Here is a 12,600-nt window from a genome sequence, read left to right on the forward strand (position 1 = left end):
CTACTTCATATCTCATCTCTGAGTCAGGGAGGCAAGCAGCATCCTACACAACGGATTGTCACTTAGGGCTCCAGTTTGCTCCTTGAATGGGGCAGGACAGGAAAGCTGTAACTGGGTTGCTGACAGCCTGTTCCAGCTCTGTCCCGGCTTCACCTCACAGCAGAGCACCAAGGAACATCTGGGCGTGAGGGTGGCTAGGGGGTCCTGTCTCATGCCAAAAGCCATCAAGGCTCCTTGCAAGTATGACAGGCTGTCGGCAGCTGCTTGGTGATCGCTGGCATGTTTGCAAGGCACAACTGTTGGCATTTAATTACAAGGCTGATACCTAATAGCACATCTCCTCTGAGCTGGGCTGGCACTGCAGCGCTAAAGGGAAAGGGGATGGAGGAGAGGAAGGAAGAGAAATCCACACTGCTCTCTGAAATCACCAGAGAGAGTCTGCTGCATTGGGGGAACAACTCAGCTACTGGAGATGTTCCTTACAGCTGGATAAGAATTCACTACTGAAAATTACTTGTGCCCAAAGAATGACAGCATCCTTGAAATTCAAGAAACTTAGTGGCTTGTTAGACTCAGGAGGGGTCCTGGCCAATCCTGGCCACATTTCTGGACAGCTTGCCCAATAAAGTCCTATGGAGCACAGGTTTCTGGGATGTGCGGTCTGGGGACAGCCTCTCCACAATATCACACTGGTCAGGGAGCCATGAAGCTGGCAATATTATGGCTAGTGGGAACGTTCCCATTGCGGATTTGGCCCAGCAAGTGTTTTTTGCATGTCCCTTGCTTCCCATCTGCGCCTGCTGCCTCACTGTGTGACTGCTCCTTTTCTGTTCCAGAGCAAAGACAAACAGTTATGCCAAGCTATTGGTGGTTTGAAATGAGTTTGATTTTTCACTGGAGTACAGCAGAGGCACTCCACAGCCTGAGCCGTGCTCGGGGAGGTGACGACTAACATACCTGTGGAAGCCCTGAGAACCTCACTGAGAGCCGATAGGCATGCAGGAATTTAAAAGCCCTGAAGCCACGTCTGAACCAGGAACTTCAGAGCACAGACTTTCAGGTTCAGTTTCATTTTGAAACGTCTGTAAAGAAACATTTTGATATTTAAAAACCATTGTAATTTATTTTCCCTTCCATGGGAAATTTCAAATATGTCATTTTTTTTTTGCTCTGAAACAGAACCTGTCAACTCCCACCTTCAAATTTTCCAGGAATTTCCCCAATTTTTCAAGTTCTAGGATTGCCCATAAAGACACGCTGACTTTCAACCCTCTCTAGTGCCATTACTCCACAGCCTTTTTTCCAATTATGATTACATTTTAAAGAAAGAGTTTATAATCCCCTGCCAAAAAAAAAAAAAAAAAGAGCTTCTTTTAGGTTCCAAGTCTGGAGAAAGGTTCCCTTTTGTTCCTACTAAAGAGATATGTTGCCTGGTGCTGACTGGGAGCGGAGACACTCCTGCATTCCCAGCCCTGACACTAACTGCCCCTGTGGCCCCAGGCTAATCGCTTAAATGCTCTGGCTCAGTCTCCCCATTGGTAAAACAGAGATAATGATACTTACCATCTTCTTCGCTGGGGTGTTGCAGAGAAATAATTAGTTTGTCTCTGTAAAGCACTTTGAAGATAAAAAGCACAATACAATTGATAATAATTATTGCTATGCAGACTGGTTCTCCCCTCCCTAACAACTTACTGATGCAGAAAGGTAAGGAAAGCCCTCAACTGAACCAAGCGTCTCTCCTGGTATAGCCCCAGTTTCAGCAAAAGTGCATCTCAGCCCAAAACCATAAGCCAGACACCCCAAAATTTTGTAAAAGTCAAATCTGGTTTAGTGACCCTAGCTTTAACTTACCAGAGTTAGATTCATCACTGCTCGGAAAAGAGATTTGTTTTTCACTGTCTTTTTCTCTAGTCCCTCGCAGTTTTTAATAGCATTCTGTGCCTTCAAAAGCTTCCACCAGTCCCTGATACCTCTGCCTTTCCCGGCATGGGGCAGCAGCTTATTATACACCAGTTTGTTACAGCCTCTGCTTCAAAGCCCCACAGTTCAAAGGGTCCTACAAGTGTTGAACAGGTCAGCACTTTAATGCTGATCCACACATCTTTAGAGGGCAGTAACATAGCCCCAGTTTTGTTCCTGGGGGAAACAGAGAACAACTGGTTTGTAGAGTTCCCTTTGGCCTTAAAACTGGCCAAAGAATTGGATGCTCCTGGTGGTAAAGATCAAGCGTCAAGGAACCCTGTAGGGGCTGAGCATGTAGGGCTGTGATGTAGTGAATGAGGGAAAATGTATCTTTATGAGTCACTGACTTGTTCCTAATGGGAGCTGCAGAGGAACAGAGGAAGAAAAAAGGGAGAGGGGAGTAAAGGAGAAAAAAAGTACCAGAAAGGATAAATCAATCTAAACTAGTTCTTTCCATGCACTTATTTTTCAAGGCATGTGACAGAGTGATGGCACACCTAGAGATCAGCCAAACCGGACCAGAGAAAATGCTACCCCAGATAAACCCCGAGCACAATCTGAGCCACATCCTCTTCTCAGATTTGGGGAACAAAATATAGATATGGAATACTTGCTAAAATATTTTTCACTTGCACATAGACTGGAACTTCCTGCACACTGGGTCAAAGTCTTCTGCAAAAGGCCCCTCTTGGTGCGTTTATGGCCCAAGAGGAAGCAAGAAAAAGCAGAAATCATCCTGTTCTGCAGAGATCCTAAAGACTGTTTTCCAGCCAGACAGTTTGAAGAAGTAGTATTTGAGTCACTGGGCATCTCTTTAGGCTGAATCCAAATATTGAAACTAAATGTCAAAACTTCCTTTCTGATATCAGCCAAAGTGGAAGAAGCCATTTTTGCGGTGGGTATTATTTGTTGTCTTCTAAACTGATGTGAATCAGATATGGTATCAAGCCCTGGAAGAGCTTTGCTCTTACCAGCTTTATATGCATATATATATACCAATTTTAATCAAATGCAACATGCATGAGGGCAGAATTTGCCCTGCAGTATCTAGTTGGGAGATTAATATTAGCAGATTCCTTTGAGTAACAGAAACAGAGACGCTTCAAAGAACAAAACAACACAGAAAGGGGGGGCGGGAGGGGGGGTCTGTCTGCGAGGATTTTACCTGGGGAAGAGCTGTGTGCTGTAGCACATGAATTAAATGCATGACTGAAATATACCACAAACCAACTGTAGGAGAAAACTGCAGCATCTCCTGGGTGCAATTTTTTGCAAAGGATCGTTTAGCTACAGATGCTCATAGACTGTAGACATCTAGACTGTAGATATCTCTAGACAATACCAAAAAGCCTATTTTGATGGCTTAAGTAGTGGGGTCTTGCCCTTGGAAGGGCTGAGTTTCCCACCAGGGGAATGATTCAGGTGATCGAGAAGTAAATGAAGTTTGGGCTCTAACAGAACAGGCTCCATCCCAGCTGCTTCGACTTCAGTTGGTCGTCAAAAAATCCAGTGCACAATCAGGACACAGCTCATTTCTTACTTCCCTTGTTTCATCTCCTTGTTTCTAGTCCTTGGGGGAAGGGTGTTTTCATTCACTACAGAGCTGGTATAGCACAAGCCTGAACACCAGTGCCTAGCAGAGAGGTCTGCAAAGGGGAAACTTACGTTTCTGAAAGGCTTTTCTCCATTGCCCATCCAGACCCATGTCTGTGCCCAGACACCTGAAATTCTATTCGCCCAACTGTAGAAACTGCTGTAAAAACCTTCATTTTTATAAGCACGTAGGGCTACAGGAAGCATAAAAACTGCACAGGTGCCTGCTGTAAACAAACATTTCATATGGGAAGGGGGGGATGTTGCATTTGACCTGAACTATGGAAGTTAGTTCTCCTTAGTCTCAGGTGAAACAGTCTGTAAAGCTCTCTTGTCTATAAAGCCTCATCCTTCTGCTGAGTTTGCCTTAGGCTCAGCCATCCTTGCACCTTCAGAAAAATACTCAGAAATATGTTTCCTTGCTTCTTTTTCCAGGGCCTGGGTGGCACGATGTCTTAATGCATCTGCCTGTTTACGTTAGCAAAATGGAAAGCAGCTTTGTTTATGGAAAAGATCTATTTTTGTTTTACTTTTTTTCTCTCAACTAAACTGACTTTTATCCAGGATTGTGTTTTGCTTTGGGAAAAGAAATGTGCTGCAATTCTTAGCCCTAGCTTGAAAGTCAGGTCAAGAGGAAAGGGGGAAATCCTGATCATATTATTTAATTTTGTAGGATTACACTGCAGCCTGGAAATCTAAAAGAGCGGAAGAGTTAATATCCCCCTTGTCTTTGCAACATCTTGTGTCCCTGTGCAATGATATTTGCTATTCTCCCCTACACATTTAGACAAGCCAGACCAGAAACAAAATCAGAATTTCCATTTTATGGGCAGGGGGACAGCGTGTGGAATCCAGGAGAGAAAGAAATTTCCAAAGTCATCGTGCTCCCTTAAGGATAAATCATGCCACTATGTCTTTCAACTTCTTCAGACTTTGATCTTGTAAGAGATCAAACAGGGTCAGGACATGGATGGTAGGTTTTGAATGAAAACCCAGACAGGGCATTGACGTGGTGAGGTGAGGAGCGCAGCACGCAATATTCTCCCTCTGCAGACACTGCTGAGTACCTGGAGGTACACATGTGTACCGATCGGCTGCTGAACGGGGAAGGGTCCCAATCTTGACTTAGAAGTCAAACTAAGGTCTGGGCAGTCTTCATCTTGAAAGTTTGCTGGACGGTTTTGACAAAACTTGAGACTTAAGCCTTGGGTTCTAATCTTAGCTGCAGTTCTGACTCACAAGCTGCATTCAGATAATTCTCTGCATCCTCCTCAACAAAATGGAGCTCATACTCTCCTGTTTTGCAGAATTGTACCGAACTTTTGGAATGTGTGGTATAGAGTTGGAGTTTGTATAGATTATGGCCACCACTTTATGACACATAACAATTCAAGGTGAAACCTGTATATAAGGATATAATACAAGTATATAATATATCATTAACACTCTGTGACATAGGAAATGGGTTTATCCCTATTTCAATTACGAACATTTAAATGTGTGTGTGTGTTATGGAAAACTGTGGTAGCATTGCCTACTATGAAGGTTGTCTGACTTTCCATAGCAATATATTTGTATACATGTGTGTGTTTGTATAATGCATATATACATAACTGCATTAAAAAACAAAAACAACAACAACAACACTGTTGAAATGCAATGTTATTTTTGATTGCAAAGCAAAGTGCTCAGAAATGAAGGATATTACAAACTTGAGGTGGGCCGTGCAACTTTAGCTGAGCCCCACTGTGCGTATATCTTTATGACACAGTCATTTAGCATTTACTCACACAGTTTTCATTCAATGTTCTTCCTCTTTCCTCTTTCCATTTTCAAAACCTTGTGCAAATCACAGAACTGAATGTGCCCTTCAGAATAATAGCCACAGGAATTTTTAAATACAAACTGTTTAAGTGACCTAAATGTAAGAGTTTGCTACTACTCTCCAGTAATAACATGATACAATAGCCAGGGTATGCACTATTAAAAAGGATAATGAACAATGATAATAATCCTTAATAAGTCATAAGAAATAATAAAGTAGGTAATGAGGTGCCAGTTTTCACAGTTAGCTGTGAAATGTTTCTCAAGTTGACGCGAGAAAATCCATAGAAGGGGATGAAAATGACCATATCTGTTGATTTACTCTCACTTTTGACGTTTCTTCCTAACATCAAATTTGTGAACTGGAACAACGGAGCTTAACCATGTACTGATACATGTCTGGTGCAGAGAAATCTTTCCAAAAATGCAAAATCAATTGAAGAACAAGGAACAATCAGATATCAGCTAGTTTCTGGCTGGTTTCCCATCTGACACTGTAAAAGCATCCAAGAGTATTTGTTTAATTTGAAATAGAATAGTGAACCATGCCATTCTGGAACCCCTCCTAGCACATATGCATATACACAGACCCAGCAACAAGCTCCCTACCCACAGCCATCTGTCGTGTGTGCCAACTGGAGTAACACGCTAATATTACTCAACAAGGAACTCAGTATAACTTCCTTTTCATATACTGGGCTTCTGTAAAAGATCACAGTCTTTGGGAATGTGCAGCAGGATTCTGGACTGGGGTGCAGTCTGTGCCTTTCAGTAACAACTATCATTATCATCACTCAGGGTAACATCCGTACTTCCTACAGCACAGGCCAGCTGTGGAATCAACCTGAAAATGACTGGCAGCCAGTCCCCTCTGACCGTCTCTGGACTGTTTCAGGAGTTTATTTCGTTTTGTCTATCTGTAAGTCTTTTTCAAATCACACATTTATTTTAAATTTTTCTCAATTTTCCATCACCATAATGGAAATATTCACTGGATTTTCAAGAGATACCACAGCTCAGTTCCACCATCACATACTTCATTCCCTGTGATTTCATTGTTGGTCAGTCCCTATTTAACACTTCAATGGAGTTTCCTGCCCTTGAAATTCCATAAACTCTTTGGGACAGAGATGATTTTATTACATCACAATATTCAGCATCCAGCACAGCAAGCCCTGAGCACAACTATTGCACTAGAATAAAGAAAAGGGCAAAATTACAGTGAAAAACTCTGGCACACAAACAAATCCCTTCTCTTAACTTCTACCTGAAGCAGATGCTGGTGGTATATTTAACGTGTGGGGCTTCCCTGATTTACACCCTTGTAAAAATCAGTATTCAAAGCTCCTTTTCATGTGCAACTTTCATCTAAGTAAAGGGGATACCACATATCAAAGGCAGCTGCACCAGCCACTTTAGATTTATTAGTAAATCCATTGAAAAAACATTTCCAGTGAAATAAATCTCAGCCTGCTGACTTCCTCCTATTCTTTACTTATCCTCTTATTGATTTTTGTCTCGGAGATTTAAACCTCTCAATTTGTTTTATGAGACACTTGTCGAACAGATGACAAGAAAAAAGACAGTGCTGGATATTTTCCTTAGCAGTTTTAAGTAGAAATAAAGAGCATTTCTTTGAAATTAGTCTTGCTCTTGTGACACAGTAGGAAGAATATATCTGACAAGCCCTTTAGAAGGCTTTAGCTCAGTGCACAGAGAAAGCTTACCGGCTGCCACTGACACAGCTTTGTGGCAGCAGTGCCCCAGAAGCTCATTGACAAGTTTGACATGTAAACAAGCTGTTGCTAAAAATATTTAACCTCGGGGACCCCAGCTAGTTCAAGGGGCTAGTAATGGAATACAGATCCTTTCACCTCTAGGCATCTGTTCAAAGCTACAGCATTGACTGAAAGTCATTATCGTCTGATGGCTGTTCAGAGGAATGAGTAGGTGGGCTCCGCTCTGGGTCCTGGGAGAAAATTGTTGCTTTACTAAACCGCTCTCTGAATCTCACCAGAAAGTTGGGGCCAGGTACCTGCTGGTAGCTGGGGCAGCTACTCCCCAGATGAGGGTGTCCTCAGCTTCCTCCCCTCGAGCTCCGCGCTGAGGACGTGACACCTGGCAGGCAGTTGTGTCCTTGCAACAACCCCCCTCCTGAGTTGCTACTGCTGCTGTTCTGGAGGTGAGAGGAGATGGAGGAGCACATCGTTCCCATCAGCTCCTGCTACCTGCCCCACAGCCTAAACCTACCCCAGTCAACGAATGCCAGCAAGGTGCTGCTCTGAAACCGAGCTGCCATCTGCAGCCATTTCTAAAGCCTCTCTCCAATCCTGGCTTTACAGGAAAAGAGGTGACACAGGCTGAAACACTGTCTCCATCTTGGAGACCATTCTTTTGGGGCAGGCACCAGTGACAGAGCAGCATCAGGGACTCAAGCCATGGTGAGATCAGGTCAGCGAAGCACTGCCCACCGAGTGCCTCTTCCTCCCCTCAGCTCCACAGGAGCCTGCCCACAACACGGGGGGAAGCCAGGGAAGGAGAATTTCTATTCCCACACATTTTAAATTGCTGTTATTTCACTTACTTGCCTTTGCGCTGGGCTGTGTGCTCCGAGATGACTCTGTCAGCTTTCCGCCAGTCTGCTACCACAGGAAACAGCTTTCCCCCGACTGTTACTCAGCTTGAGGCCTGGCAGCAGCTTTACGCCTAAAATCAGGTCCTGAAGAGACCCAGAGGCAGGCAATGAGGCACTGCCACTACCACCAGAGACAGTGGGCTTCCCCATTTCGGTAACACCCACTAATCCCGTTTTGTTTTCCCTCACGCTGTCCTGTGCCGTGGGGCAGCCTGGCTCCTCGCCTCAGCACCCAACATGGCGGTGACAGCAGGCCCAGTCAGAGCCCACCCCGCCCCCTCCCCTCACAGCCTCCCCAGAGCAGTATCCATCAGGGACAGGGGCTGCATTTCACCTCATGTCACATACTCTATATTAAAATATGTACCTATATATAATATGTGTGTGACATAGGTGGGAGAGATTGCTGCCAGGCTCTGGGATTTGCATGCGATGAGGGCTGTGGGGTTTGGAAGCTCTGTCTTCCTGACAGGCAGAGAAGGCGGTGATAAACAAGGCTTGGAGGGAAGAGGTTGGAGACACTGGGTCAGTTTCTGTTTTCTGGAGAAAAGCCAGTTTCCCAGACTGACTGTTTCTGCCCCAATTGCTTCAGGTTGGCAGAGGATAATGGGTGCCCTGATGAGAGGATTGAACACTGCGCAGCGGGCTGCGAGCCACTCCTGAGGTAAATTTAAGGTTGGTGTCCTACTGCACACAGTATCATTACAGGTCCTTCAGCCCCCAAAAGCAGGAGGATTTAAATCCATTATTTTTAAAAAAAATAAATTAATCTGGCACCTCTCCTACTTACTTTTTTCGTTGTAAGACTTTTCAGTTCCCATTTAAGAAGAGACATCTCATCCCAGGGGCTCCAGGGCAAACTCCATCTCCACACACAGAGGAACATGATGTTACTAGGCAAGGTTGGTGTTAATTTAACTTTGGGAATAGCAGGAACAATAGGACTGGAAGGGGCCTTCTGGTTCATCAAACTAGTCGTCTGTTGTTAGAGGCAACTATGTTATATAATCCCTTATGCAAATGAAGCTAGTGCTATCCTAAAGCCAGATATGTTATTTTTGTCCCCCTGCATCCACGGGAAGGCCCTTGGAGAACCTCACTGCTGAAAGGACGTCTCCAGCTGAGGAGCACCTTGCTCACTGTGGAGTAGTGCTGTCATTAATCCCAAACTGCACGGCCTGAGATCTCATCCTAATACATTTCATCTTGTCTCTAACGCTCTAATGCCCAGAATCATAGAGTTCTTCCCCTGGGATACTCTGGCCCTCCACATTTACAGTACTGCCCTTAATTTGTATCACCAGCACAGTCCTACAGCAAGAACATTGATCCTATTTGATGCTTTAGTAATCTTAAGGTTTTTCCTTCAGAAATTTCAAGTTACATGCCAGTAGGATCCTCTCTGATGCAGCTATCACCTCCTTTTTTGGATGGTATGCATTGGGCAGGGCTATCTGACCTGGGTATATCTATCCATTCCCATACAGTTTTGTTCAAATTCAAGAATGTATCTGCTACTTATGTTCTTCTATCATGTAACTGTAAGGATGATACATCCCGTGTTGGCTGAGAGATTTGTGAACTCCTGCCTTCTGGAGAAAACTTGTATGCCACATCTTCCCGTGGCTCTTACTGGGATCTCAGCATAGATTTCCCACATTTATAACCTTCATTTTCCTTTGATTTATCTCTGTGAAGAGTTTTGGACAAAATTAGTGTTTACCCTTTCTACAGGATTTATATTCATCCAACCTCTTGGCAGGGCAGGACAGAACAGGAAAAGTGCAAGACCTTAGCCACTTATTGAAGGAAAATCCAGACAGTCTACTGTTTTCTTGTACCCTAACTATCATGTTGAGTGTGTAGGCATTTTAGAGAAGGAGGAGGGGTCCTGTTACAAAGAGACCTGCTTCCCACCCTCTTTTTTTTCACTTCTTAGAAGGCCTCTTTGGAGGGGACTAATGGCCCTTTGGGACAAGCCCCCTTCTGCCAATAACTGTAGGTCAAAAGTTAAAATGAACAGGGAAGAATGAAAAACGGATAAAATACACTATAAATCTTGACATTCTAATTGAGAACTGTCCAATGCAAACTGCAGTAGTGTGTCTGTTTTACCTCAATGCTCTACAGGAGGCCAGATCCTGCTTTCCTTAATGGCTTGAAGTATCCTACTGATTTTTACTAGGACCTCTCATTTGATCAAGAGAAGCAGGATTTGGGCTTATATGCAGTCTCCTTGAAAAGACTTGATGTTTGATTGTTAAAACAATTTCTCTTCTGCAGTTATAGTAGCAGAATGATGTTTTTGATTTCACAATAAAGGTGTGTTCATCTGATCTTTCAGGCAGAACTGACATGACTGTGTATGTATGTGTCTGGGGGCAGAGATTTGCAGGACAAAAAGATCTGTGGACAAATATAGCTTGTACAGAGAATTTCTTACTGAAGAAAAATTTGCCGGAATATTACATGTCATCTCAGATGCTTTATAGATATTTTTGCTGGCTGAGGTAAATGGGGGAGGATTACACCTATTTTACAGACTGGTGAAATCAGCACATAAAGAATTTAAATGACTCACCCAAGATTACACAATAACTCAGTAGCAGACCCTAGCAGACATTTCAGGAGTCTGGAGTCCCTGTGCTTGGAACACTAGCCTAAATTGTCTCCTTGGTCTCATCATCTCTGTCAGACACATCGCTTTCAGACATTTAGAATACATACAGAGTCAAAAATAGAAGAACAGAGCTTGTTTATTCTGATTCTTATATATTAAACATTAGTTTGCTTTCAGTGAATAGTATTGTTGTTTACATTTTCATAGGAATTCTAATTATTGAAGCAATTCATTCCAGACTTTTGCTATTCCTTTTCACAAAGGGACATATAGATACTGAAACAAAACTACCACTACTACAAGCAGACCGCTGTGGTTCCCATCCTGGCAGCTCAAGAGAACAATCCTGAAACGTTAGAATAAAGGAGCTTTTTATTAATGCTACACCTTGGAGCTCTTCTCTGAATAGGAAACTTTCCCCAAAAATGTATTTGAAATTACATCCCTACACCCTGAGCTAATTTTTTTCAACCTGGTTAACGTCATGAAATGTATCATGAATATGTCCTTTGAAAACGATGCCAGTCCTGTGTAGCTTATACAGTCTGTATGTGTTGGTGCAAAGAAAATTGCTTCTACTGTATAGAATGTGTGTGCCAGAGAAGAGAGAGAGGGTTAAGGAAGGGAAAACATATACTGGAATGTAGTGGCATAACAAATCTATCCCTAATCTTGAAAGCTCCATACTGCATGAGTAATGAAACTAAAGATGAATTATTACATCTTGCACTCATAATTTACAGGTATGTGTGTATTATCTTACAGCATAAATATTCCATTTATGCTTTGTGACGACGTTTTTCTCCATATAGGAAAATAAAAGTAGTATTAGTCACATGTCCATAGCTTTGTTAGTGGTTGCAAAATGTTTTTTTTTCCAAAAGGAAAGCAGACTGAATAATGGAACGCTTATATTTAGGCTGTTGTTTTTTTGTTGTTGTTTTATATACATTGACACTTTCAAAATCTAGAAACGGTTCTTTTAATTTTAAGGGCTACAATGTCTGCTCCCTTTATTCCTGCCCTTTATCATCTTACACACCATGTTCTTATAGACAAGGGGGGAAAAAAAACATTCCAGTGTCTAATAAATCTGAAATCCATCAGGGGCCGCAAAGCGTTCATTCTCCTTTCTTGGTTCAGATCGTGTTACATTCAGCAGCACAACAAATGCACTTTGTGCACAAATGCCAATGGATTAAGCACTTTCGTTCATTTTTCCAGGGTGGGAACTGATTCCATTTTTTTTAGAGTTTTGAAAATTTACAACAAAGAAAAGAGCTCCACAATTGATTTTCAAGCTAGGAGAAGGAAAATTTGTATTACAATAGTTGTTTCCAAGCAGGACTTTAATATTGTTAAAGGACTTTAAAAAATATTTTATGATACTAGCCTTCCATGGCACGCAGTGCTCTACCTTTGGTTTTCTGAGCTAATTTATGAGAATCTCCGTGTGTGCAGATCTCAGTATTCCTTTTTTTGTTCTTAGACCTTTTGCTGCCTGTTACAGAAAAGTTGCACATGCTGTGCTTTCTCAAATAGGAATTTTACTCTTGTTCTTTCCTGTTGCATTTCCCTAAAATAAAATATTTGGGGGGCAAAAATAAGTATTATATTACTATTTGTGTAGGGGTATGTATTTTGGGACCAACTTTTTGACACACCAGGACCAGTTTTCTAATACGTGATCTCACAGGTATGAGAGATTTTATTTCAAAAGAGCTCAGTTCACAGTTACATACCTAAAAGAGGAGTAGATTAATAGGTGTCGGGCATTTTAATAGTTTCTTTCTGACCCTTGTAGACAGATTTTTTAGAAGAGCTGAGCTCTCAGCAAGCTGAGTTCTTCTACATGGTGAACCTTTCTAAAAATAATAGCCCTTCTTTCAGATACCCACATCTCAGTTCTGCTTTTGTAAAATGAAAGCATTAATAACAAGCTAAATCATTATTAATGAGCTGA

The 12,600-nt window shown here is 42.5% G+C and overlaps 1 long non-coding RNA gene across 1 annotated transcript in view; it reads right to left on the reverse strand.

Moving 5' to 3' along the window:
• The window catches only part of LOC136786592 (uncharacterized), a 62,153-nt gene extending 53,878 nt beyond the window's left edge, over positions 1 to 8,275 (reverse strand). The window contains exon 1 of the long non-coding RNA XR_010825667.1: positions 7,967 to 8,275. This is a non-coding gene — a long non-coding RNA (uncharacterized lncRNA). The remainder of the gene's footprint in view (positions 1 to 7,966) is intronic.
• Between the last annotated feature and the right edge of the window lie 4,325 nt (positions 8,276 to 12,600).

Source organism: Anser cygnoides, chromosome 18 (assembly GCF_040182565.1).
Source record: "Anser cygnoides isolate HZ-2024a breed goose chromosome 18, Taihu_goose_T2T_genome, whole genome shotgun sequence".
Classification (NCBI taxonomy): domain Eukaryota; kingdom Metazoa; phylum Chordata; class Aves; order Anseriformes; family Anatidae; genus Anser; species Anser cygnoides.